This window comes from Loxodonta africana, unplaced genomic scaffold (genome assembly GCF_030014295.1).
Source record: "Loxodonta africana isolate mLoxAfr1 unplaced genomic scaffold, mLoxAfr1.hap2 scaffold_367, whole genome shotgun sequence".
Lineage (NCBI taxonomy): Eukaryota > Metazoa > Chordata > Mammalia > Proboscidea > Elephantidae > Loxodonta > Loxodonta africana.
Window position 1 is genome coordinate 123267 of NW_026975081.1, and position 27541 is coordinate 150807.

At 42.4% G+C, this 27541-nt stretch overlaps 1 long non-coding RNA gene across 1 annotated transcript; it reads right to left on the reverse strand.

Annotated features, from left to right (window-relative positions):
• Positions 1-407: 407 nt before the first annotated feature.
• LOC135229547 (uncharacterized) lies at positions 408-20242 on the reverse strand. The gene is made up of 3 exons (XR_010320234.1): positions 17278-20242; positions 3716-14212; positions 408-645 (listed from the first exon to the last, which is right to left on the reverse strand). It is a non-coding gene; the product is annotated as an uncharacterized LOC135229547 (long non-coding RNA).
• Positions 20243-27541: the final 7299 nt, after the last annotated feature.

Below are 27541 nucleotides of genomic sequence, written 5' to 3' on the forward strand. Positions count from 1 at the left end.
TGGCAAGACTAAGTCTCATTTACTTTGGACATGTTATCAGGAGGGATCAGTCCCTGGAAAAGGACATCATGCTTGCTAAAGTAGAGGATTAGCAAGAAAGAAGACCCTCAATGAGATGGATTGTCAGAGTGGCTGCAACAATGGGCCCAAGCATAACAGTGGTTGTGAGGATGGTATAGGACCAGGCAGTGTTTTCTTTTGTTGTTCGTAGGGTCACTATGAGTTGGAACTGACTGACTCACGGGCACCTAACAACAACAGCAACAATGACAAAAGATATTGAGCATACTTTCATGTGGTTATTGGACATTTGTATATTTTTCTTGGGAGCAATGTCTATTCAAGTTCTTTACCCATGTTTTATTTGAGTCATCTAGTGTTGTTACAACAGAAATACCACACGTGGATGGCTTTTACAAAGAGTAATTTATTCTCTCACAGTCTAGGAGACTAGAAGTCTGAATTCAGGGCGTCAGCTCCTAGGAAAGTCTTTCTCTCTCTGTTGGCTCTGGGAGAAGGTCCTTGTCATCAGTCTTCCCCAGATCTAGCAGCTTCTCAGTGCAGGGGCCCCTGGTTCAAAGCAAATGCTCCTGGCTCTTCTGCTTGGTGGTAATGAAGTCCTCCAGTCTCTCTGCTCCCTTCTCCCTGTTATATATCAAAACAGATTCACTCAAAATACAATCTAATCTTGTAGGTTGAGTCCTACCTCATTAACATAACTACCTCTAACCCTTCCACATTAACATCATTGGAAAAAAAAAAAAAAAAAACCTTGCCCTTGAGTAGATTTCAACTCATAGCAACCCTATAGGAGAGAGTAGAACTGCCCCATATGGATTCCGAGGAGCACCTAGTGGATTAGAACTGCCAACCTTTTTGTTAGCAGTCGCAACTCTTAACCACTACACCACCAGGGTTTCCAATGAACATCGTAGAGGTCAGATTTACAACACATATGAAGATCACAAGGCTGATAAAATGGTAGACAATCACACAATACCGGTAACCACGGCCTAACCAAGTTGACACACATTTTGGGGGGACACAATTGAACCCATAACATGTTGTTCATCTCTTTTTTTTTTTTTTTTTTGGTGATTTGTAGGAGTTCTTTATATATTTTAGATATGAATCCCCTATCAGATATTTGGTTTGCATTTTTTTTTCTTCAATTCTGTAGGTTATCTCTTCACTTTCTTGATAAAATCCTTCGACGTACAAAAAAACAAAAAACTTCACTTGATGAAGTCCAGTTTATTTTTTGTTGTTGATGCTCACGCTTTTGGCTTCGTATCAGAGAATTCATTGTCAAAAAAAGGTTTTGAAGTTTTAACTCTGTTTTCTTCTAAGAGTTTTATTTCTTTTGGGAGAAATGTCTCTTTAAATTCTGTAATCATTTTGAGTTAATTTTCATATATGGTGTGAGGTAGGGGTCCAGCTTCATTCTTTGGCATATGGGATCCTGTTGTCCCAGCACCGTTTATTGAAGAGGCTATTCATTCCCCTTTGAATGGACTTAGCACCCTTGTCAGAAATCAACTGGCTATAGGTGTGTGGGTTTATTTCTGAACTCTGAATTCTATTCCACTGGTCTTTGTGCCTATCCTATACCAGCAGACTGACTTTTTAATTTAAGACAGTTCTTCTTAAAATGTACAGACTTCTTACAAAAATAGTGGACCCCAGGAACTCCAGACCCAGGAGCCCTGGACCTGTTCCTAAATTGAAGTTTCAATCTCTGATTGCGTCCGGGAAACTCTACTTGTTGTAATTGGAAAGACATAGATTTATTTTGTCGAGCCTTTGTTTTCAGCTCAGTTTCTGTTCTAAGGTTTTGGCTAATTGTAGGCTACGGTGGTGTATAGGGAAGTTTTCGCATTCTCTAAATTTAACTGATGTCATTTAACTAAGTCAGCTAACTAAAACCATTTTTGTAAAGGACTACACCCTGAGTTAGCTGTAATCCTTCTGCAAAAATGGTGTTAAAAGTTACCCTGTTTTCCTCTTCTTCTAGGTTCAACCCTGAATTCTCCATAAAAAGTCTGGTCAAGCGATGTCTGTAGTGATAAACATTCTCACCCTGTTCCTGCTTGCAAGCTTGAACTTTAGCCCAAACAATCTTATAGGAAAAAATCTTTGTAAAACATTTGGTTAATTTTGTTGTAAGAGGTATAGTCTGAGTTACCAAATCAGTACCTGAGACGTTTGGTTGGATGGACAATGATTTCTCAGGTTCTTTCCGGTTAGCTTCTTCCTACCACCTTTGAGCACCCCCAGGTCCTAGCAACATGTGTAACAAGTTATATAGATCACCTGGACCAGACTCATAAGTTTCTGCCAGAATTTTAAATTCTTCCTTAAATTTCTGAGGATCTTCACACAGGCTGGGGAACTCTAAGAATGGTGTGAAGTTTGGCCTTAGACCAGGAGGCACCAGTAACCTCAGGCTGTCCACCTCCAGTTTTGGGGTATTTCACCTTAAAAGGCATCTCAGCTATGGGGCTGGTTTCAACTGGAGGTTTGGTCCTTTCCTCTTGAACCCCTTCCTCTTTTCCATGATAAGGAAGTTCTGCTGAGGCAGTGTCTTTGCGATTCCTTAATCAGTTCTGCTTGTCTAGATACAACATCTCATAATGAAGGAAATTTGCTGTCATTTTGCCATTTGAAAGCTTCCAAAAGACAATTAAAATAGGCCTTCCGTTGGGTCCGATTAATCTGGGAGCTTTTATTGGTTTTATTCTCTTGGAAAACTTGGTGGCCTAGTGGTTCAGTGCTCCTGCTGCTAACCGAAAGGTCAGCAGTTCGAATCCGCCAGGTGTTCTTTGGAAGCTATGGGGAAGTTCTACTCTATCCTATGCGGTCGCTATGAGTCTGACTCGAGGACACTAGGTTTGGGTCTTTTTTTTTTTTTTTTAATTTGCTGCACAGAAAAGTTAACTTAGTGAGTTCAGAACTGCCATAACATAGGCATTGATCAGTACTATTTTCCTTGATAAGTGCAGGCCGTCTTTGAGGGTACTGAACTGAATTGGCGCCATAATTCCTGACCGTATATCAAACGGGAGTCCCAGAAGGGAATGCTTTATGGTCTTTAGAAGCGCTGTTCCCTATCTTAGGAAGCACTACCAAGTGGCAACCAGGTGATCTAAGCCAAAATGGAGCCTTAGAAAAACAAAAGGAAAAAAGGTTCCTGCGAAGAATGATAATTTTCGTCCACTAGATGGCAGACTCGTCAAGCTCCAAAGGGTTCAAACTGTGACTGGAATCCGGAAACAAAAGACAGAAAGTTCAAAGGACACACTTAAAATGTAACACTTTCAGGGTTTGCCAAAAGCGCATGAGGAGCTTTGCCCTGCGCTCTTCCAGATCCGAAACCCCAAAACGCCACAGCAAACAGCTGTTCAAAGGATAATCAGCCAAGAGAAAAGAAAGAAAGATGATCAGGACCACACTTCACAAGATGAAGCCACTAGGTGGCAGTCTGGGAACGCAATTGGAAACCCAACGTTGTAACAGGCTCCCGAGGACAGTAAAGGTGGAACGCGAAGTTCCAACAAGCTTACAGGCTGATTCCACCGTGAAGGAGAAAAAGAAAAACCGGGAGCAGAGAAACGACTTCGGTTAATCTCCGCAAAAGCTGCACCGAAATAGTTCGGGGCTAGATTCTCAACAGAGCCACGGGGAAATGCACAGTTTGCTTTTCGGGAGCACTTACCCCCAGACAGCCAGAAGGGTCCGAAAAAGCTGCAGCGAGGGGCACACAAAGGGGCCCTTGGTGCCGGAATCCCGTGTTTCAGGTCTTCGGGTCTCCGGGGGAAGGGTAACTCCAAAAACCCTGCCGATTAACTACGCCAAAATGTTGGAGAGAAAAGACTTCCCAGCTCCCTTAAGGTAAAATCGAAAGAGATTTATTGCAGCGGAGACGTGGCAGTGGGAGATCGCAAAGTCTCAGGCTGACGTTCCGGAATCTCACGGGAAGAAGGCAAATCAGGAGTAATCAGAGTGCTGAAGGGGGAGAATAAAATTACAGTTTTTCTTGTTGGTTCACAGTGACGAAGGTCAATCAAAGACGCGACAAGTAAAGCACAATCGTTGTCATTATTGCTTACGTGAGCCGATTGACTGGCTACAAGACACAATTGAAAGACAGGAGGTCAAGGGGGTTTCACCTTGGTTACAAAGCAGCCACAGGACGGATATTCTCAAGACTGGTTGGTTAACAATCACGTTGCTCAGAATGTTAGCTCTCCAGATGAGAATGGAAACAAGGAGTTTCCATGATCTCTCACTTTGCTGGACATGTCAGAAACCTGAGGAGGCTGATACCAAAAGTTTGCCTTAAGTCTTCACATTCTTTAGCTTGATCCGCAAAGCAACTCATTTCCTTCATGGTGATGGGTTGATTCCTAGGGAAGGAGGGTAGAACCTGGGGGAAAGCTTACCTGGAGCTGCTAGACAGCCAACGCCAAACCTAAGGTGAAAGACTACATTGAGCGCTTAGAGTTACTTTAGTCTCTTTACAGACAGATCAGATGCCTGTTTTTATTTTCTATGCCTAAACAGTCTTTTTTTTTTTTTTTTTTTCTCATCAGTCCTTTGTGCTGATTTCCTTTCTCCAACAGTTTCCTCAAGGTGCATGCCTTGCAAGTAGATGTTTAAGTTCTTACTTACTTGTCTGGAAATGCCTTGATTGCCCTCACATTTTGTCTGGGTTAGAATTCTACTTTAAATCAGAACTTGAAAGCATTACATTATAATCTTCTCCTAGCTAATTTGCTGCTGCAAAGGCTCTGGTCATGTTTTCTGTTTGTTTGTGTTGTTGAAGAACAAAATCCCACACTCTATTAGGAGTGAAAGAAAATGAGTTTCATTGAGGAATAGCAAGGCCATCACCAAATAGCAGCTCCCGCCTGAAGGGATTACTCCATGTTTGGCTGCTAAACCACCCTCCCCAGGAAAACTGTTAGCCCCTCAGACCCCCATCTGCTGAGATTAACCCAGTTGTGTCTGAAGAGCCTTTGTCTCAGTCGTCCACTAGGGTGATGTCTGAGTCACTGCCTGGGGCATCATCCCTTAAGGCAGATGTCTTACAAGACATTGCTGAATGTTCTCCAGACACATTCCCAACACCCATTGTTGCTTCTAGGCCTATAACTAGACTGAAGTCCCTGCTATCCTCAAAGGTAAAGCACAAAATGTGATCCAGGGGGAGGTACACTACACTCCAAAAGAAAAAGAACTGCTTGACTTTTCTAATACATACAAACAAAAGCCTGGAGACTACGTGTGGGAATTGCTATTATGGGTGTGGGATAATGGTGCAAGGAACATAAAGTTGCCTCAGCCTGAGTTCATTGATATGGGTCCACTAAGCACAGATCCTTCATCCAGTGTTTCAGCTAGAGAGCTTAGGAAAGGATTTAATAGTTTATGTGACTGATTCAGTGAAGCACAGATTAAGCGGTGGCCCACACTAAACCCAGCTGAAGTGCCAGACCCGCCTTGATTTCACAGTAGAAGAAGGTATCCAAAGGCTTAGGGAAACTGGCATGTTAGAGTGGATTTCTCGGCTTAGACCCACAGACCCACACATGGAATGCTCAGAGGACACACCTTTTACCGCAATGGTGAGGAATAAATTTGTGAAGGGAGCCCCAGCATCCTTGAAGACTGCTGTGATTGTTATTTTATGGAAGTCAGATCTCACAATGGGAGATGCCCTAACTGAATTAAGACACCAAACTACAATGGGGCTGATTGGACCCCACGGTGTTAGGGGCCATGCGGGTGACTCAATGGACAAGAACAAGGTAGGTGTGGTTCACATAATGGACAGTGGAGTCAAAGCAGTAATGAGAGTAGCCTGACTCCTATGGACTCATGGCATTGGCTACTTAGTCATGGTGTCCCTAGGAGTGAAATAGATGGGAAGTCTATCGAGTAGTTACTTGATCTGTACAAGCGTAAGAATTACTGGATACTGCCTCTGAACTGACACTGAATCCAGGAGACCCTAGATGTCACTGTGGCCCACCGGTCAGAAAGCGGTTGTACGGAAGTCAGGTTCTTAATGGAGCCATAGCTCTGGTTCATTTCACAGTGGATTCAGTGGGTCCCTGAATCCATCACGTAGTGATTTCCCCAGTTCCTAAACACATAATTGGAATTGGAATACCCAACAACTTGCAGAACTACCTTTGTGGATTCCAGACAAGTGGAGTAAGGGCTATTATGGTAGGAAAAGCCAAGGGGAAACCATTAGAACTGCCTATCTAGGAAAATAGTAAACCAAAAGCAGTACCGCATTCCTGGAGGAATTATAGAGATAACTGCCACCATCAAAGACTTGAAGGATGCAGGGTGGTGATTCCCCCAGTTCAACTCATCTACTTGTGTTTTTGTTGTTATGTGCTATCCAGTGGATTCTGACTCACGGCGCCCCTTTGTACAGATGGAAACACTGCCGATCCTGCGCCATCCTCACAAAGGCTGCTATCTTTGAGACTAGTATTGCACTCAGTGTGTCAACCCATCTTCTTAAAGGTCTCTCTCTTTTCACCAACCCTTTACTTTACCACGCAAGATGTCCTTCTCGAGGGACCAGTGCCTCCTGATAACATGTCCAAAGTGCGTAAGAAAATCTCACCATCCTTCCTTCTAAGGAGCATTCTGGCTGTACTTCTTCCAAGACAGATTTGTTCGTTCTTGTGGCAGTCCATGGTATATTCAATATTCTTGGCCAAGACCTTAATTCGAAGGCATCAATTCCTCTCCAGTCTTCCTCATTCATTTTCCAGGTTTTGCATGCATATGAGACGATTGAAAATACCATGGCCTGGGTCAGGCGCACCTTAGTCCTTAAAGTGACATTTTTGGTTTTTAACACTTTAAAGATGGCTTTCGCAGTACATTTGCCCAATGCAATATGTCATTGATTTCTTCGCTGCTACTTCCATGGGCGTGGATTGTGGGTCCAAGTATAAAGACATCCTTGACAACTTCAATCTTCTCTCCATCGACCATGATGTTGCTTATTAATCCATATGTGAGGATTTTTTGTTTTCTTTGTGTTGTGGTGTAATTCATAGTGAAGGCTGTGGTCATTGATTTTCTTCAGTGACTGCTTCACGTCCTCTTCACTTTCAGCAAGAGAAGTTGTGTCCTCTGCCTATTGCAGGTTGTTAATGAGTCTTCTTCCAATCCTGATACCCGCTTTCTTCTTCTTATAGTTTATCTTCTTGAATTATTTCCTCCATACAGATTGAATAAATATGGTGAAAGGATGCAACCTTAACATACACCTTTCTCAACTTAAAACCTCATAGTATCCCCTTGTTCTGTGCTAATGACTGCGTCTTGGTCTGAGCACAGGTTCCTCATGAGCACAATTAAGTGTTCTGGAATTCCCATTCTTCACAAGATTGTGCATAATTTGTTATGAACCACACAGTCAAATGCCTTTGCATAGTCAATAAAACACAGGTAAAAGACTTTTTGGCATTCTCTGCTTTCAGCCAAGATCCATCTGATATCAGCAACGATATCCCTCGTTCCACGCACTCTTCAGAACTGGGCTTGAATTTCTGGCAATTCCCTGTCACTATACTGCTGCAACTGCTTTTGAATGATCTTCAGCAAAATTTTACCTGTGTGTGATATTCATGATATTTTGGACAATTTCTACATTCTATTGGATCGCCTTTCTTTGGAATGGGCACAAGTGTGGATCTCTTCCAGTTGGTTGGCCAGGTAGCTGTCTTCCAAATTCCTTGGCATAGACAAGCGAGCTCTTCCCGTGCTGCATCCGTTCATTGACACATCTCAGCTGGTACTCTGTCAGTTCCTGGAGCCTTGTTTTTCACCGGTGCCTTCAGTGCAGCTTGGACTTCTCCCTTCGGTACCATAGGTTCTTGAGCCTAGCTACCTCCTGAAACGTTTGGATATTGGCTGTTTCTTTTTGAAACAGTGACTCTGTATGCCATCCATCCATCTTCTTTCGATGCTTCCTGCATTGTTTAATATTTTTCCCATAGAATCCTTCAATATTGGAACTTGAGACTTGAGTTTTTCTTCAGTTCTTTCACCCTGAGAAATGCCGAACGTGTTCTTCTATTGCGCTTTTCTAACTCTTCGTCTTTGCAAGTTTCCTTATAATACTTTGTCGTCTCAAACCGCCCTTTGAAATCTTCTGTTCAGTTCTTTTATTTCATCATTTCTTCCTTTTGTTGTAGCTACTGTATGTTCAAGAGCAGGTTTCAGAGTCTCTCCTGCCAGAAATAATTCAGTTTTCTACCATTGAGTAGATGTTAAGTGTGTCTCTAAGTCTAAGGTGTGTCTCTTGTAGGCAGCATAGAGACGGATCTTGTTTTTCAATCCATCCTGCCACTGTCTGTCTCTGTATTGGTGCATTTAGTCCATTTACATGCAGGGTAATTATGGGTAGGTTTTTTTTTTTTTATGAATTTAGTACTATCATTTTGATGTCTTTTTTTGTGTGCTGTTCATAGTTTCTTTTCCCACTTGATTTTATATGCTGAGTAGATTATCTTTCTATATTGTCCTTTCCTCATATTTGTTGTTGTTGATATTGTTTCTGCTGAGTCTGTATTTTTCCCTTGTATTTTATTTTGATGAGTAGGACAGTTTGTCTCCTTTGTGGCTACCGTATTATTTACCCCTATTTTTCTAAATTTAAGACTTTTACTTCTTTGCATTGTTGTACCTTCCTCTTCATATGGAAGGTGTATGATTACATTTCTTAATCCCTCTTTATTATTTTAATGCTGTCTTCTTTTATATAATAACATTGCTGTTGCCCTGTTTTAGGCTTTTTTAAAATAATCTTGCTTTGTTTTTGGGGGGGGGATTTCCCTGTCTGGGTTGACTTCTGGGTGCTCTGCCCAGTGTTCTAGTCTTGGGTTGATACCTGATATTATTGATTTTCTAACCAAAGAACTCCCTTTAGTGTTTCGTGTAGTTTTGGTTTGGTTTTTAGGAATTCCCTAAACTTGTGTTTATTTGGAAATGTCTTTATTTTACCTTCATATTTAAGAGACAGTTTTGCTGGATATATGATTGTTTGCAGGCAATTTTTTTCCTTCCATTTTTTAAATTTATCATCCCATTGCCTTCTTGCCTGCATGGTTTCTGCCGAGTAGTCCGAGGTTATTCTTATTGGCTGTCTTTGTAGGTGACTTTTTGTTTATCCCTCACTGCTCTTATAGTTCTCTCTTCATCTTTGGTTTTGGCAAGTTTGATTATAATATGGCTTGGTGACTTTCTTTTAACATCCACCTTACGTGGAGTTCGATGAGCATCTTGGATAGATATCCTGTCATCTTTCACAACATCTGGAAAGTTTTCTGCCAACAAATCTTCAGCAATTTTCTCTATATTTTCTGTTATCCCTCCCTGTTTGGTACTCCAATCACTCGTAGCTTATTTCTCTTGATAGAGTCCCACATACATGATTCTTAAGGTTTCTTCATTTTTCTCAATTCTTTTATCTGATTTTTCTTCAAATATATTAGTGCCAAGTGATTTAACTTCGAGTTCAGAAATTTTAGCTTCTACTTGCTCAATTCTGCTCCTCTGACTTTCCACGGAGTTGTCTAAATCTGTAATTTTATTGTTAATCTTCTGAATTCCTTATTGTTGTGTGTCTATGGATTTTCCCAGCTTATAAAACTTTTCATAATGTTCCTGAATAATCTTTCTAATTTCTTCAGTTGCTTTATCTGTGTGTTCCTTGGCTCGTTCTGTGTATTACCTCATTTCCTTCCTGATGTCCTAAAGTGTTCTGTGTATTAAACTTTTGTATTCTGCATCTGGTAATTCCAGGAATGCACTTTCATCTAGAAGATCCCTGGATTCTTTGTTCTGAGAGCCTGTTGAGGTGATCATGGTCTGTTTCTTTACCTGACTTGATATTGACTGTTGTCTCCGAGCCATCTATAAGTTATTGTCTTAGTTTATGCTTGCTTCCTGTGTCGTAGCTGCTTGCTTTGTTTTGTTTTGGTATACCGCTATGGGTTGCTTGAGTGAGCTAACTTGATTGTTTTCAGCTTTGGAACTCTGGTGTCCTGTCTCCAGCTGGCTAGATGTGTTATCAGGTATATCAGTCTAGGAGTCCATTCAGTTTTCTTGTATGAATTCAGCTCAGGTTTCCAGGTAGCTGATCATCAAGTGTGTGGTACAGGCTCTGTCCTGCAGTCTTAGAGGGGCAGGGGTGATTGGCGTAGATACCGGTATCTGATTGCAGCAGAGGCTCAAGCTCTGAACAAGGCAGGGGACTAAGAACTGACCCCCAAGTGTCTCTGAGAAAAACGCATCTCTGTTCCCTAGAGCATGCTGGAGGGTGGGTCCTGCAGACGGACCATGGGCACCCAAAGTTTCAGGTTGTAAGGAGTGGGAGGTACCAGTTATCTTTGGACCCCTGTCGCGGGTGGCTGGGTGACCTGAGTGGAGCTACCAGTCCTCAGGTCCCTGATGTGGGTAGGTGAGGACCCTGTTTAATAGGCAAAGCAATGTCAAACATCAAACGCCCACCTCTCCACGGCACCGCTGAAATGCTTGGACTTTGCCAACAAGGGCCTATTCTCCCGAAATAGGCCCACACAGGTCCATGAAGAAGGGAAAGGTGCTCAAGGTCCACAGACGGTTTATGCCTGGACGGGAGTCGCTTCTGTCCTGAGATTCCCCAGTTAATGGAGCTAGCAAATTACCTCTTCCCCCCAGTTGCATTTTTTTTCCTTCCCCAAGGCCAGGAGGACGGCTCCAGGTGCTCACCAGGGTCTATCTCAGGCCTAGGGATTCAGCCGCTGTAGCTGGCGTGGGGGTGGGGGGGCTCAGTAAAATATCCGCAAGTACTTAGCTTTTGCGGAGAGTGCCCTTCTGTTCAGGTTCTGGAGGTGTGAGTGGGCTGTGTGGCTGCTGCTTCTCCCCGAGGAGACTGCGGCCAAACGCTAGGACCCACCCGCCGCTGCCACCTCCGCTGCTCCGGGAATGGTGCCTGAGGGCTCCCCACGATTCAGGGCCGGCAACTCCTCTCCGCTTCTGAAAGGTCCCTTCCTTCCCCTACCCCTCAGTTTGTTGTCTAAGCTTGCCTTTGATGCTCAAGGCTCCCAGCTTGTTACAAATATACTCTTTCACTTGTTTTTTCGGGTCTTTGTTGTAAAGAGGGCGCCAAGGATGTGTCTGTCGAGTCCGCCATCTTGGCTCCTCCTCCCATTAGTTTTTTTTTTTTTCATTGTATTTTGAATCTCTCGTAATAGAGACATAGACTTTTAAACCAAGAAAAGAAAAAAAAAATCCGCTGCCATAGGGTTATTATATTTTCTAGGTGAATTAACCCTTTTATTGTTTTTATTCTCCGTCTGTTTATGCTAATATACTTTTACTCTGAAACCTATGTTATTTGGTATGAGCAAAGCAAGTCGAACATTCTTTTGTTTGGTGTTTGCATATTATACCTTTTCCATCCATTTATGTATGTTTTTAATTTTATTTTGGTAAGTCTTATTGCCTGGGCCTGAAAGTCGGAGCTAAAGCCCAGGGCCCAGGGGCCTCGACTCAGAATCCAGAGAATGCGACCAATACCTGGAGTCTGGAGGGCAGGGCCATTGTGTGAATCCTCTCAGAGAACAGAGGATTATTTTCCAGCCTTGAGGGCTAATGGAATATATTCTATAGACTTTCTTTACTCCTGTCATCACTACTTTCCCTGCAATTTCTCCCATTTGTAATGGAAATATCTAGTTTGTGCCTGGTTTGCCATTGTACTTTGGAAGCAAACAAACTTGTATTCTAGATTTCACAGGTAAAGAAGAATTTGTGGATTTTGGACTTGGAGTTGATTTAGGGCTTTTGCTGTGATGTGATGTGATAGGGTGAATGTGTCTTACATGTAGCAAGGACATGAATTTTTGGAGACCATTGGGCAGAATGTCATGGATTGAATGTGTCCACCCAAAAGATGCGTCAACGTGGTTAGGCCATGATTCCCAGTATTTTGTGGTTATCCTCTACTTTGTGATTGTAATTTTATGGTAAAGAGGATTAGGGTGGGATTATAACACCCTTACTAAGGTCATATCCGTGATCCAGTGTAAAGGAAGTTTCTCTGGAGTTGGCCTGCACCACCTTTTATCCTTTTTTCTCTTTTTTACAAGAGATAAAAAGAAAGGGAAGCCAGCAGAGAATGGGGACCTCATGCCACCAAGAAAGAAGCACTGGGAGCAGAAACGGTGCTTTGGATCCGGGCTTCCTGTGCTAAGAAGCTCCCAGTCCATGGGAAGATTGAGGAGAAGGACCTTCCTCCAGAGCCGAGAGAGAGTCCAAGCTGCACTGAAGGCTCTGGCAAAAAACAAGGCTCCAGGAATGGACAGAATATCAACTGGGATGCTTCAACAAACAGATTCAGTGCTGGAAGTGCTCGCTTGTCTATGCCAAGAAATTTGGAAGACAGCTGCCTGGCCGACCATCTTTATGCCTATTCCCAAGAAAGGTGATCCAACAGAATGCAGAAATTATCGAACGGTATCATTAATATCACACCCAAGTACATTTTTGCTGAAGATCAGCTGTAGCAGTATATGCACAGAGAACTACCAGAAATTTAAGCTGGATTCAGAAGAGGACGTGAAACCAGGGATATCATTGCTGATGTCAGATGGATCCTGGCTGAAAGCAGAGAATACCGGAAAGATGTTTACCTCTGTTTTATTGACTATGCAAAGGCATTCGACTGTGTGGGTGATAAAAAATTATGGATAACTTTGCGAAGATGCGAAATTCTGGCACAGTCGATTGTGCTCATGAAGAACTTGTACACACAGCAACTGGCAGTCATTCGAACAGAACAAAGGGATGCTGTGTGGTTTAAAGTCAGTAAAGGTGTGCGTCAGGGTTGTATCCTTTCGACTGACCTGTTCAATATGTATGCTGAGCAAATAATCTGAGAATCTGGGGTATATGAACAAACACGGGGCATCAGTATTAGAGAAAGATTCACTAACAACCTGTGTTATGCCGATGATACAACCTTGCTTGCTGAAAGTGAAGAGTACTTGAAGCACTTACTGATGAAGACCAAAGACCACAGCCTTCAGTATGGATTGATCACACCTCAACATACAACAAAAATCCTCACAAATGGACCAATAAGCAACATCATGATAAAAAAAAAAAAAAGATTGAAATTGTCAAGGATTTCGCTTCACATGGATTCACAATCAACACCCATGGAAGTAGCAGTCAAGAAATCAAATGTCGGATTGCACTGGGCAAATCTGATGCAAAAAAAAAAAAAAAAACTTAGAACACTCTTTAAGTGTTGAAAAGCAAAGACGTTGCCTTGAAGACTATGGTGTGTGTGACCCAAGCCATTGTGTTTCAATCTTCTCATATGCATGTGAAAGCTGGACAATTAATAAGGAAGATCAAAGAAGAATTGATACTTTTCAATTATGCTTTTGGCAAACAGTATCGAATAAACCATGGACTGCCAAAAGGACAAAGAAATCTGTCTTGGAAGAAGTACAACCAGAATGCGTCTTGGAGGCTAAGATGGCAAGACTAAGTCTCATTTACTTTGGACATGTTATCAGGAGGGATCAGTCCCTGGAAAAGGACATCATGCTTGCTAAAGTAGAGGATTAGCAAGAAAGAAGACCCTCAATGAGATGGATTGTCAGAGTGGCTGCAACAATGGGCCCAAGCATAACAGTGGTTGTGAGGATGGTATAGGACCAGGCAGTGTTTTCTTTTGTTGTTCGTAGGGTCACTATGAGTTGGAACTGACTGACTCACGGGCACCTAACAACAACAGCAACAATGACAAAAGATATTGAGCATACTTTCATGTGGTTATTGGACATTTGTATATTTTTCTTGGGAGCAATGTCTATTCAAGTTCTTTACCCATGTTTTATTTGAGTCATCTAGTGTTGTTACAACAGAAATACCACACGTGGATGGCTTTTACAAAGAGTAATTTATTCTCTCACAGTCTAGGAGACTAGAAGTCTGAATTCAGGGCGTCAGCTCCTAGGAAAGTCTTTCTCTCTCTGTTGGCTCTGGGAGAAGGTCCTTGTCATCAGTCTTCCCCAGATCTAGCAGCTTCTCAGTGCAGGGGCCCCTGGTTCAAAGCAAATGCTCCTGGCTCTTCTGCTTGGTGGTAATGAAGTCCTCCAGTCTCTCTGCTCCCTTCTCCCTGTTATATATCAAAACAGATTCACTCAAAATACAATCTAATCTTGTAGGTTGAGTCCTACCTCATTAACATAACTACCTCTAACCCTTCCACATTAACATCATTGGAAAAAAAAAAAAAAAAAACCTTGCCCTTGAGTAGATTTCAACTCATAGCAACCCTATAGGAGAGAGTAGAACTGCCCCATATGGATTCCGAGGAGCACCTAGTGGATTAGAACTGCCAACCTTTTTGTTAGCAGTCGCAACTCTTAACCACTACACCACCAGGGTTTCCAATGAACATCGTAGAGGTCAGATTTACAACACATATGAAGATCACAAGGCTGATAAAATGGTGGACAATCACACAATACCGGTAACCACGGCCTAACCAAGTTGACACACATTTTGGGGGGACACAATTGAACCCATAACATGTTGTTCATCTCTTTTTTTTTTTTTTTTTGGTGATTTGTAGGAGTTCTTTATATATTTTAGATATGAATCCCCTATCAGATATTTGGTTTGCATTTTTTTTTCTTCAATTCTGTAGGTTATCTCTTCACTTTCTTGATAAAATCCTTCGACGTACAAAAAAACAAAAAACTTCACTTGATGAAGTCCAGTTTATTTTTTGTTGTTGATGCTCACGCTTTTGGCTTCGTATCAGAGAATTCATTGTCAAAAAAAGGTTTTGAAGTTTTAACTCTGTTTTCTTCTAAGAGTTTTATTTCTTTTGGGAGAAATGTCTCTTTAAATTCTGTAATCATTTTGAGTTAATTTTCATATATGGTGTGAGGTAGGGGTCCAGCTTCATTCTTTGGCATATGGGATCCTGTTGTCCCAGCACCGTTTATTGAAGAGGCTATTCATTCCCCTTTGAATGGACTTAGCACCCTTGTCAGAAATCAACTGGCTATAGGTGTATGGGTTTATTTCTGAACTCTGAATTCTATTCCACTGGTCTTTGTGCCTATCCTATACCAGCAGACTGACTTTTTAATTTAAGACAGTTCTTCTTAAAATGTACAGACTTCTTACAAAAATAGTGGACCCCAGGAACTCCAGACCCAGGAGCCCTGGACCTGTTCCTAAATTGAAGTTTCAATCTCTGATTGCGTCCGGGAAACTCTACTTGTTGTAATTGGAAAGACATAGATTTATTTTGTCGAGCCTTTGTTTTCAGCTCAGTTTCTGTTCTAAGGTTTTGGCTAATTGTAGGCTACGGTGGTGTATAGGGAAGTTTTCGCATTCTCTAAATTTAACTGATGTCATTTAACTAAGTCAGCTAACTAAAACCATTTTTGTAAAGGACTACACCCTGAGTTAGCTGTAATCCTTCTGCAAAAATGGTGTTAAAAGTTACCCTGTTTTCCTCTTCTTCTAGGTTCAACCCTGAATTCTCCATAAAAAGTCTGGTCAAGCGATGTCTGTAGTGATAAACATTCTCACCCTGTTCCTGCTTGCAAGCTTGAACTTTAGCCCAAACAATCTTATAGGAAAAAATCTTTGTAAAACATTTGGTTAATTTTGTTGTAAGAGGTATAGTCTGAGTTACCAAATCAGTACCTGAGACGTTTGGTTGGATGGACAATGATTTCTCAGGTTCTTTCCGGTTAGCTTCTTCCTACCACCTTTGAGCACCCCCAGGTCCTAGCAACATGTGTAACAAGTTATATAGATCACCTGGACCAGACTCATAAGTTTCTGCCAGAATTTTAAATTCTTCCTTAAATTTCTGAGGATCTTCACACAGGCTGGGGAACTCTAAGAATGGTGTGAAGTTTGGCCTTAGACCAGGAGGCACCAGTAACCTCAGGCTGTCCACCTCCAGTTTTGGGGTATTTCACCTTAAAAGGCATCTCAGCTATGGGGCTGGTTTCAACTGGAGGTTTGGTCCTTTCCTCTTGAACCCCTTCCTCTTTTCCATGATAAGGAAGTTCTGCTGAGGCAGTGTCTTTGCGATTCCTTAATCAGTTCTGCTTGTCTAGATACAACATCTCATAATGAAGGAAATTTGCTGTCATTTTGCCATTTGAAAGCTTCCAAAAGACAATTAAAATAGGCCTTCCGTTGGGTCCGATTAATCTGGGAGCTTTTATTGGTTTTATTCTCTTGGAAAACTTGGTGGCCTAGTGGTTCAGTGCTCCTGCTGCTAACCGAAAGGTCAGCAGTTCGAATCCGCCAGGTGTTCTTTGGAAGCTATGGGGAAGTTCTACTCTATCCTATGCGGTCGCTATGAGTCTGACTCGAGGACACTAGGTTTGGGTCTTTTTTTTTTTTTTTTAATTTGCTGCACAGAAAAGTTAACTTAGTGAGTTCAGAACTGCCATAACATAGGCATTGATCAGTACTATTTTCCTTGATAAGTGCAGGCCGTCTTTGAGGGTACTGAACTGAATTGGCGCCATAATTCCTGACCGTATATCAAACGGGAGTCCCAGAAGGGAATGCTTTATGGTCTTTAGAAGCGCTGTTCCCTATCTTAGGAAGCACTACCAAGTGGCAACCAGGTGATCTAAGCCAAAATGGAGCCTTAGAAAAACAAAAGGAAAAAAGGTTCCTGCGAAGAATGATAATTTTCGTCCACTAGATGGCAGACTCGTCAAGCTCCAAAGGGTTCAAACTGTGACTGGAATCCGGAAACAAAAGACAGAAAGTTCAAAGGACACACTTAAAATGTAACACTTTCAGGGTTTGCCAAAAGCGCATGAGGAGCTTTGCCCTGCGCTCTTCCAGATCCGAAACCCCAAAACGCCACAGCAAACAGCTGTTCAAAGGATAATCAGCCAAGAGAAAAGAAAGATGATCAGGACCACACTTCACAAGATGAAGCCACTAGGTGGCAGTCTGGGAACGCAATTGGAAACCCAACGTTGTAACAGGCTCCCGAGGACAGTAAAGGTGGAACGCGAAGTTCCAACAAGCTTACAGGCTGATTCCACCGTGAAGGAGAAAAAGAAAAACCGGGAGCAGAGAAACGACTTCGGTTAATCTCCGCAAAAGCTGCACCGAAATAGTTCGGGGCTAGATTCTCAACAGAGCCACGGGGAAATGCACAGTTTGCTTTTCGGGAGCACTTACCCCCAGACAGCCAGAAGGGTCCGAAAAAGCTGCAGCGAGGGGCACACAAAGGGGCCCTTGGTGCCGGAATCCCGTGTTTCAGGTCTTCGGGTCTCCGGGGGAAGGGTAACTCCAAAAACCCTGCCGATTAACTACGCCAAAATGTTGGAGAGAAAAGACTTCCCAGCTCCCTTAAGGTAAAATCGAAAGAGATTTATTGCAGCGGAGACGTGGCAGTGGGAGATCGCAAAGTCTCAGGCTGACGTTCCGGAATCTCACGGGAAGAAGGCAAATCAGGAGTAATCAGAGTGCTGAAGGGGGAGAATAAAATTACAGTTTTTCTTGTTGGTTCACAGTGACGAAGGTCAATCAAAGACGCGACAAGTAAAGCACAATCGTTGTCATTATTGCTTACGTGAGCCGATTGACTGGCTACAAGACACAATTGAAAGACAGGAGGTCAAGGGGGTTTCACCTTGGTTACAAAGCAGCCACAGGACGGATATTCTCAAGACTGGTTGGTTAACAATCACGTTGCTCAGAATGTTAGCTCTCCAGATGAGAATGGAAACAAGGAGTTTCCATGATCTCTCACTTTGCTGGACATGTCAGAAACCTGAGGAGGCTGATACCAAAAGTTTGCCTTAAGTCTTCACATTCTTTAGCTTGATCCGCAAAGCAACTCATTTCCTTCATGGTGATGGGTTGATTCCTAGGGAAGGAGGGTAGAACCTGGGGGAAAGCTTACCTGGAGCTGCTAGACAGCCAACGCCAAACCTAAGGTGAAAGACTACATTGAGCGCTTAGAGTTACTTTAGTCTCTTTACAGACAGATCAGATGCCTGTTTTTATTTTCTATGCCTAAACAGTCTTTTTTTTTTTTTTTTTTTCTCATCAGTCCTTTGTGCTGATTTCCTTTCTCCAACAGTTTCCTCAAGGTGCATGCCTTGCAAGTAGATGTTTAAGTTCTTACTTACTTGTCTGGAAATGCCTTGATTGCCCTCACATTTTGTCTGGGTTAGAATTCTACTTTAAATCAGAACTTGAAAGCATTACATTATAATCTTCTCCTAGCTAATTTGCTGCTGCAAAGGCTCTGGTCATGTTTTCTGTTTGTTTGTGTTGTTGAAGAACAAAATCCCACACTCTATTAGGAGTGAAAGAAAATGAGTTTCATTGAGGAATAGCAAGGCCATCACCAAATAGCAGCTCCCGCCTGAAGGGATTACTCCATGTTTGGCTGCTAAACCACCCTCCCCAGGAAAACTGTTAGCCCCTCAGACCCCCATCTGCTGAGATTAACCCAGTTGTGTCTGAAGAGCCTTTGTCTCAGTCGTCCACTAGGGTGATGTCTGAGTCACTGCCTGGGGCATCATCCCTTAAGGCAGATGTCTTACAAGACATTGCTGAATGTTCTCCAGACACATTCCCAACACCCATTGTTGCTTCTAGGCCTATAACTAGACTGAAGTCCCTGCTATCCTCAAAGGTAAAGCACAAAATGTGATCCAGGGGGAGGTACACTACACTCCAAAAGAAAAAGAACTGCTTGACTTTTCTAATACATACAAACAAAAGCCTGGAGACTACGTGTGGGAATTGCTATTATGGGTGTGGGATAATGGTGCAAGGAACATAAAGTTGCCTCAGCCTGAGTTCATTGATATGGGTCCACTAAGCACAGATCCTTCATCCAGTGTTTCAGCTAGAGAGCTTAGGAAAGGATTTAATAGTTTATGTGACTGATTCAGTGAAGCACAGATTAAGCGGTGGCCCACACTAAACCCAGCTGAAGTGCCAGACCCGCCTTGATTTCACAGTAGAAGAAGGTATCCAAAGGCTTAGGGAAACTGGCATGTTAGAGTGGATTTCTCGGCTTAGACCCACAGACCCACACATGGAATGCTCAGAGGACACACCTTTTACCGCAATGGTGAGGAATAAATTTGTGAAGGGAGCCCCAGCATCCTTGAAGACTGCTGTGATTGTTATTTTATGGAAGTCAGATCTCACAATGGGAGATGCCCTAACTGAATTAAGACACCAAACTACAATGGGGCTGATTGGACCCCACGGTGTTAGGGGCCATGCGGGTGACTCAATGGACAAGAACAAGGTAGGTGTGGTTCACATAATGGACAGTGGAGTCAAAGCAGTAATGAGAGTAGCCTGACTCCTATGGACTCATGGCATTGGCTACTTAGTCATGGTGTCCCTAGGAGTGAAATAGATGGGAAGTCTATCGAGTAGTTACTTGATCTGTACAAGCGTAAGAATTACTGGATACTGCCTCTGAACTGACACTGAATCCAGGAGACCCTAGATGTCACTGTGGCCCACCGGTCAGAAAGCGGTTGTACGGAAGTCAGGTTCTTAATGGAGCCATAGCTCTGGTTCATTTCACAGTGGATTCAGTGGGTCCCTGAATCCATCACGTAGTGATTTCCCCAGTTCCTAAACACATAATTGGAATTGGAATACCCAACAACTTGCAGAACTACCTTTGTGGATTCCAGACAAGTGGAGTAAGGGCTATTATGGTAGGAAAAGCCAAGGGGAAACCATTAGAACTGCCTATCTAGGAAAATAGTAAACCAAAAGCAGTACCGCATTCCTGGAGGAATTATAGAGATAACTGCCACCATCAAAGACTTGAAGGATGCAGGGTGGTGATTCCCCCAGTTCAACTCATCTACTTGTGTTTTTGTTGTTATGTGCTATCCAGTGGATTCTGACTCACGGCGCCCCTTTGTACAGATGGAAACACTGCCGATCCTGCGCCATCCTCACAAAGGCTGCTATCTTTGAGACTAGTATTGCACTCAGTGTGTCAACCCATCTTCTTAAAGGTCTCTCTCTTTTCACCAACCCTTTACTTTACCACGCAAGATGTCCTTCTCGAGGGACCAGTGCCTCCTGATAACATGTCCAAAGTGCGTAAGAAAATCTCACCATCCTTCCTTCTAAGGAGCATTCTGGCTGTACTTCTTCCAAAACAGATTTGTTCGTTCTTGTGGCAGTCCATGGTATATTCAATATTCTTGGCCAAGACCTTAATTCGAAGGCATCAATTCCTCTCCAGTCTTCCTCATTCATTTTCCAGGTTTTGCATGCATATGAGACGATTGAAAATACCATGGCCTGGGTCAGGCGCACCTTAGTCCTTAAAGTGACATTTTTGGTTTTTAACACTTTAAAGATGGCTTTCGCAGTACATTTGCCCAATGCAATATGTCATTGATTTCTTCGCTGCTACTTCCATGGGCGTGGATTGTGGGTCCAAGTATAAAGACATCCTTGACAACTTCAATCTTCTCTCCATCGACCATGATGTTGCTTATTAATCCATATGTGAGGATTTTTTGTTTTCTTTGTGTTGTGGTGTAATTCATAGTGAAGGCTGTGGTCATTGATTTTCTTCAGTGACTGCTTCACGTCCTCTTCACTTTCAGCAAGAGAAGTTGTGTCCTCTGCCTATTGCAGGTTGTTAATGAGTCTTCTTCCAATCCTGATACCCGCTTTCTTCTTCTTATAGTTTATCTTCTTGAATTATTTCCTCCATACAGATTGAATAAATATGGTGAAAGGATGCAACCTTAACATACACCTTTCTCAACTTAAAACCTCATAGTATCCCCTTGTTCTGTGCTAATGACTGCGTCTTGGTCTGAGCACAGGTTCCTCATGAGCACAATTAAGTGTTCTGGAATTCCCATTCTTCACAAGATTGTGCATAATTTGTTATGAACCACACAGTCAAATGCCTTTGCATAGTCAATAAAACACAGGTAAAAGACTTTTTGGCATTCTCTGCTTTCAGCCAAGATCCATCTGATATCAGCAACGATATCCCTCGTTCCACGCACTCTTCAGAACTGGGCTTGAATTTCTGGCAATTCCCTGTCACTATACTGCTGCAACTGCTTTTGAATGATCTTCAGCAAAATTTTACCTGTGTGTGATATTCATGATATTTTGGACAATTTCTACATTCTATTGGATCGCCTTTCTTTGGAATGGGCACAAGTGTGGATCTCTTCCAGTTGGTTGGCCAGGTAGCTGTCTTCCAAATTCCTTGGCATAGACAAGCGAGCTCTTCCCGTGCTGCATCCGTTCATTGACACATCTCAGCTGGTACTCTGTCAGTTCCTGGAGCCTTGTTTTTCACCGGTGCCTTCAGTGCAGCTTGGACTTCTCCCTTCGGTACCATAGGTTCTTGAGCCTAGCTACCTCCTGAAACGTTTGGATATTGGCTGTTTCTTTTTGAAACAGTGACTCTGTATGCCATCCATCCATCTTCTTTCGATGCTTCCTGCATTGTTTAATATTTTTCCCATAGAATCCTTCAATATTGGAACTTGAGACTTGAGTTTTTCTTCAGTTCTTTCACCCTGAGAAATGCCGAACGTGTTCTTCTATTGCGCTTTTCTAACTCTTCGTCTTTGCAAGTTTCCTTATAATACTTTGTCGTCTCAAACCGCCCTTTGAAATCTTCTGTTCAGTTCTTTTATTTCATCATTTCTTCCTTTTGTTGTAGCTACTGTATGTTCAAGAGCAGGTTTCAGAGTCTCTCCTGCCAGAAATAATTCAGTTTTCTACCATTGAGTAGATGTTAAGTGTGTCTCTAAGTCTAAGGTGTGTCTCTTGTAGGCAGCATAGAGACGGATCTTGTTTTTCAATCCATCCTGCCACTGTCTGTCTCTGTATTGGTGCATTTAGTCCATTTACATGCAGGGTAATTATGGGTAGGTTTTTTTTTTTTTTATGAATTTAGTACTATCATTTTGATGTCTTTTTTTGTGTGCTGTTCATAGTTTCTTTTCCCACTTGATTTTATATGCTGAGTAGATTATCTTTCTATATTGTCCTTTCCTCATATTTGTTGTTGTTGATATTGTTTCTGCTGAGTCTGTATTTTTCCCTTGTATTTTATTTTGATGAGTAGGACAGTTTGTCTCCTTTGTGGCTACCGTATTATTTACCCCTATTTTTCTAAATTTAAGACTAACTTTTACTTCTTTGCATTGTTGTACCTTCCTCTTCATATGGAAGGTGTATGATTACATTTCTTAATCCCTCTTTATTATTTTAATGCTGTCTTCTTTTATATAATAACATTGCTGTTGCCCTGTTTTAGGCTTTTTTAAAATAATCTTGCTTTGTTTTTGGGGGGGGGATTTCCCTGTCTGGGTTGACTTCTGGGTGCTCTGCCCAGTGTTCTAGTCTTGGGTTGATACCTGATATTATTGATTTTCTAACCAAAGAACTCCCTTTAGTGTTTCGTGTAGTTTTGGTTTGGTTTTTAGGAATTCCCTAAACTTGTGTTTATTTGGAAATGTCTTTATTTTACCTTCATATTTAAGAGACAGTTTTGCTGGATATATGATTGTTTGCAGGCAATTTTTTTCCTTCCATTTTTTAAATTTATCATCCCATTGCCTTCTTGCCTGCATGGTTTCTGCCGAGTAGTCCGAGGTTATTCTTATTGGCTGTCTTTGTAGGTGACTTTTTGTTTATCCCTCACTGCTCTTATAGTTCTCTCTTCATCTTTGGTTTTGGCAAGTTTGATTATAATATGGCTTGGTGACTTTCTTTTAACATCCACCTTACGTGGAGTTCGATGAGCATCTTGGATAGATATCCTGTCATCTTTCACAACATCTGGAAAGTTTTCTGCCAACAAATCTTCAGCAATTTTCTCTATATTTTCTGTTATCCCTCCCTGTTTGGTACTCCAATCACTCGTAGCTTATTTCTCTTGATAGAGTCCCACATACATGATTCTTAAGGTTTCTTCATTTTTCTCAATTCTTTTATCTGATTTTTCTTCAAATATATTAGTGCCAAGTGATTTAACTTCGAGTTCAGAAATTTTAGCTTCTACTTGCTCAATTCTGCTCCTCTGACTTTCCACGGAGTTGTCTAAATCTGTAATTTTATTGTTAATCTTCTGAATTCCTTATTGTTGTGTGTCTATGGATTTTCCCAGCTTATAAAACTTTTCATAATGTTCCTGAATAATCTTTCTAATTTCTTCAGTTGCTTTATCTGTGTGTTCCTTGGCTCGTTCTGTGTATTACCTCATTTCCTTCCTGATGTCCTAAAGTGTTCTGTGTATTAAACTTTTGTATTCTGCATCTGGTAATTCCAGGAATGCACTTTCATCTAGAAGATCCCTGGATTCTTTGTTCTGAGAGCCTGTTGAGGTGATCATGGTCTGTTTCTTTACCTGACTTGATATTGACTGTTGTCTCCGAGCCATCTATAAGTTATTGTCTTAGTTTATGCTTGCTTCCTGTGTCGTAGCTGCTTGCTTTGTTTTGTTTTGGTATACCGCTATGGGTTGCTTGAGTGAGCTAACTTGATTGTTTTCAGCTTTGGAACTCTGGTGTCCTGTCTCCAGCTGGCTAGATGTGTTATCAGGTATATCAGTCTAGGAGTCCATTCAGTTTTCTTGTATGAATTCAGCTCAGGTTTCCAGGTAGCTGATCATCAAGTGTGTGGTACAGGCTCTGTCCTGCAGTCTTAGAGGGGCAGGGGTGATTGGCGTAGATACCGGTATCTGATTGCAGCAGAGGCTCAAGCTCTGAACAAGGCAGGGGACTAAGAACTGACCCCCAAGTGTCTCTGAGAAAAACGCATCTCTGTTCCCTAGAGCATGCTGGAGGGTGGGTCCTGCAGACGGACCATGGGCACCCAAAGTTTCAGGTTGTAAGGAGTGGGAGGTACCAGTTATCTTTGGACCCCTGTCGCGGGTGGCTGGGTGACCTGAGTGGAGCTACCAGTCCTCAGGTCCCTGATGTGGGTAGGTGAGGACCCTGTTTAATAGGCAAAGCAATGTCAAACATCAAACGCCCACCTCTCCACGGCACCGCTGAAATGCTTGGACTTTGCCAACAAGGGCCTATTCTCCCGAAATAGGCCCACACAGGTCCATGAAGAAGGGAAAGGTGCTCAAGGTCCACAGACGGTTTATGCCTGGACGGGAGTCGCTTCTGTCCTGAGATTCCCCAGTTAATGGAGCTAGCAAATTACCTCTTCCCCCCAGTTGCATTTTTTTTCCTTCCCCAAGGCCAGGAGGACGGCTCCAGGTGCTCACCAGGGTCTATCTCAGGCCTAGGGATTCAGCCGCTGTAGCTGGCGTGGGGGTGGGGGGGCTCAGTAAAATATCCGCAAGTACTTAGCTTTTGCGGAGAGTGCCCTTCTGTTCAGGTTCTGGAGGTGTGAGTGGGCTGTGTGGCTGCTGCTTCTCCCCGAGGAGACTGCGGCCAAACGCTAGGACCTGCCCGCCGCTGCCACCTCCGCTGCTCCGGGAATGGTGCCTGAGGGCTCCCCACGATTCAGGGCCGGCAACTCCTCTCCGCTTCTGAAAGGTCCCTTCCTTCCCCTACCCCTCAGTTTGTTGTCTAAGCTTGCCTTTGATGCTCAAGGCTCCCAGCTTGTTACAAATATACTCTTTCACTTGTTTTTTCGGGTCTTTGTTGTAAAGAGGGCGCCAAGGATGTGTCTGTCGAGTCCGCCATCTTGGCTCCTCCTCCCATTAGTTTTTTTTTTTTTCATTGTATTTTGAATCTCTCGTAATAGAGACATAGACTTTTAAACCAAGAAAAGAAAAAAAAAATCCGCTGCCATAGGGTTATTATATTTTCTAGGTGAATTAACCCTTTTATTGTTTTTATTCTCCGTCTGTTTATGCTAATATACTTTTACTCTGAAACCTATGTTATTTGGTATGAGCAAAGCAAGTCGAACATTCTTTTGTTTGGTGTTTGCATATTATACCTTTTCCATCCATTTATGTATGTTTTTAATTTTATTTTGGTAAGTCTTATTGCCTGGGCCTGAAAGTCGGAGCTAAAGCCCAGGGCCCAGGGGCCTCGACTCAGAATCCAGAGAATGCGACCAATACCTGGAGTCTGGAGGGCAGGGCCATTGTGTGAATCCTCTCAGAGAACAGAGGATTATTTTCCAGCCTTGAGGGCTAATGGAATATATTCTATAGACTTTCTTTACTCCTGTCATCACTACTTTCCCTGCAATTTCTCCCATTTGTAATGGAAATATCTAGTTTGTGCCTGGTTTGCCATTGTACTTTGGAAGCAAACAAACTTGTATTCTAGATTTCACAGGTAAAGAAGAATTTGTGGATTTTGGACTTGGAGTTGATTTAGGGCTTTTGCTGTGATGTGATGTGATAGGGTGAATGTGTCTTACATGTAGCAAGGACATGAATTTTTGGAGACCATTGGGCAGAATGTCATGGATTGAATGTGTCCACCCAAAAGATGCGTCAACGTGGTTAGGCCATGATTCCCAGTATTTTGTGGTTATCCTCTACTTTGTGATTGTAATTTTATGGTAAAGAGGATTAGGGTGGGATTATAACACCCTTACTAAGGTCATATCCGTGATCCAGTGTAAAGGAAGTTTCTCTGGAGTTGGCCTGCACCACCTTTTATCCTTTTTTCTCTTTTTTACAAGAGATAAAAAGAAAGGGAAGCCAGCAGAGAATGGGGACCTCATGCCACCAAGAAAGAAGCACTGGGAGCAGAAACGGTGCTTTGGATCCGGGCTTCCTGTGCTAAGAAGCTCCCAGTCCATGGGAAGATTGAGGAGAAGGACCTTCCTCCAGAGCCGAGAGAGAGTCCAAGCTGCACTGAAGGCTCTGGCAAAAAACAAGGCTCCAGGAATGGACAGAATATCAACTGGGATGCTTCAACAAACAGATTCAGTGCTGGAAGTGCTCGCTTGTCTATGCCAAGAAATTTGGAAGACAGCTGCCTGGCCGACCATCTTTATGCCTATTCCCAAGAAAGGTGATCCAACAGAATGCAGAAATTATCGAACGGTATCATTAATATCACACCCAAGTACATTTTTGCTGAAGATCAGCTGTAGCAGTATATGCACAGAGAACTACCAGAAATTTAAGCTGGATTCAGAAGAGGACGTGAAACCAGGGATATCATTGCTGATGTCAGATGGATCCTGGCTGAAAGCAGAGAATACCGGAAAGATGTTTACCTCTGTTTTATTGACTATGCAAAGGCATTCGACTGTGTGGGTGATAAAAAATTATGGATAACTTTGCGAAGATGCGAAATTCTGGCACAGTCGATTGTGCTCATGAAGAACTTGTACACACAGCAACTGGCAGTCATTCGAACAGAACAAAGGGATGCTGTGTGGTTTAAAGTCAGTAAAGGTGTGCGTCAGGGTTGTATCCTTTCGACTGACCTGTTCAATATGTATGCTGAGCAAATAATCTGAGAATCTGGGGTATATGAACAAACACGGGGCATCAGTATTAGAGAAAGATTCACTAACAACCTGTGTTATGCCGATGATACAACCTTGCTTGCTGAAAGTGAAGAGTACTTGAAGCACTTACTGATGAAGACCAAAGACCACAGCCTTCAGTATGGATTGATCACACCTCAACATACAACAAAAATCCTCACAAATGGACCAATAAGCAACATCATGATAAAAAAAAAAAAAAGATTGAAATTGTCAAGGATTTCGCTTCACATGGATTCACAATCAACACCCATGGAAGTAGCAGTCAAGAAATCAAATGTCGGATTGCACTGGGCAAATCTGATGCAAAAAAAAAAAAAAAAACTTAGAACACTCTTTAAGTGTTGAAAAGCAAAGACGTTGCCTTGAAGACTATGGTGTGTGTGACCCAAGCCATTGTGTTTCAATCTTCTCATATGCATGTGAAAGCTGGACAATTAATAAGGAAGATCAAAGAAGAATTGATACTTTTCAATTATGCTTTTGGCAAACAGTATCGAATAAACCATGGACTGCCAAAAGGACAAAGAAATCTGTCTTGGAAGAAGTACAACCAGAATGCGTCTTGGAGGCTAAGATGGCAAGACTAAGTCTCATTTACTTTGGACATGTTATCAGGAGGGATCAGTCCCTGGAAAAGGACATCATGCTTGCTAAAGTAGAGGATTAGCAAGAAAGAAGACCCTCAATGAGATGGATTGTCAGAGTGGCTGCAACAATGGGCCCAAGCATAACAGTGGTTGTGAGGATGGTATAGGACCAGGCAGTGTTTTCTTTTGTTGTTCGTAGGGTCACTATGAGTTGGAACTGACTGACTCACGGGCACCTAACAACAACAGCAACAATGACAAAAGATATTGAGCATACTTTCATGTGGTTATTGGACATTTGTATATTTTTCTTGGGAGCAATGTCTATTCAAGTTCTTTACCCATGTTTTATTTGAGTCATCTAGTGTTGTTACAACAGAAATACCACACGTGGA